The sequence below is a fragment of the Atheta coriaria genome, unplaced genomic scaffold, assembly GCF_025399875.1.
Source record: "Atheta coriaria isolate IRGN ID8LTWV9N9 unplaced genomic scaffold, Caltech_Dcor_3.1 hic_scaffold_7_pilon, whole genome shotgun sequence".
Classification (NCBI taxonomy): domain Eukaryota; kingdom Metazoa; phylum Arthropoda; class Insecta; order Coleoptera; family Staphylinidae; genus Dalotia; species Dalotia coriaria.
In genome coordinates, this window is record NW_027045449.1 from 8,595,107 (window position 1) to 8,596,030 (window position 924).

Here is a 924-nt window from a genome sequence, read left to right on the forward strand (position 1 = left end):
TGTTAGATTTATTACAAGACTTCAACTATTATTAGACGTTGATTGCATGATAACAAATGAAAGAAAGTGAATTACAATCGGAAAAGTATTTGATTAATTGAGTGATAAAAACGGTAAAAATGTTAAATGAAGAGACATATGTGCGTAAAGTGGTACAGGTGAAGCCGCACGTGGACGGTGATGGAGACGGTGGCGATGGCGACGACACGGTGGATGCTGACGGCGGTGGAAGCAGAGGATCCAGTGGTGGTTTGTCATTAGATCCGATGCTCTGCTTTGCCACGCGCAGGCAATCGCTCAAGCGCGACGACTCCGAACAATACGATATCGTACAAAAGGTAACTTGAGATCTGAGTTTCCCAAAATCAAATAGTAGCCGCAAATAATAATAAAAATACTTTTAGGAGAAATAAAAGAAATCGTAGCTTACGGGAAATAAACGAAAATCGAAATATAATTTGTTCAAATCAAGACTCCCTAAATCTTTATTTTTTTCGTTATTTTCTGAGAAGATTGACGCATGTGAAGCACGCATAAGCTGAAAAAAAGATTTCAGACGCAAATTGAATCAATCAGGATAAGGGAAAGTCTCGTCTGGCGAGACGTAGACAACATAATATTCATTTAACGTGTACAATTTGTTGCAGAGAATGTCAATTCGTTGTAGAACAAATCAAATTTTCTGATACACAATGTATATAAACTGCTAGTTAATTCTCTGAAAAATGATTCATAATACATGTTAATATGATTAGTTATTATTAGTTTGCGTTTAATTAAAAGTAAATATGCACAAAGTTAATCTACTGCATTTTGATAGCATTTGTCGAATGAAATTCAATATTTGAGCAAATAATTGATTTAAACTGCACTTAGTGCCTTGTGCACAGTGCGGCGTGCTGCGCTTCAGGTTTGCTTCTCGAT

At 36.3% G+C, this 924-nt stretch overlaps 1 protein-coding gene across 2 annotated transcripts in view; it reads left to right on the plus strand.

Annotated features, from left to right (window-relative positions):
* The window catches only part of LOC135796102 (ras-related protein Rab-37-like), an 11,801-nt gene that overhangs the window by 6,877 nt on the left and 4,000 nt on the right, over positions 1-924 (plus strand). The window lies entirely within an intron of this gene.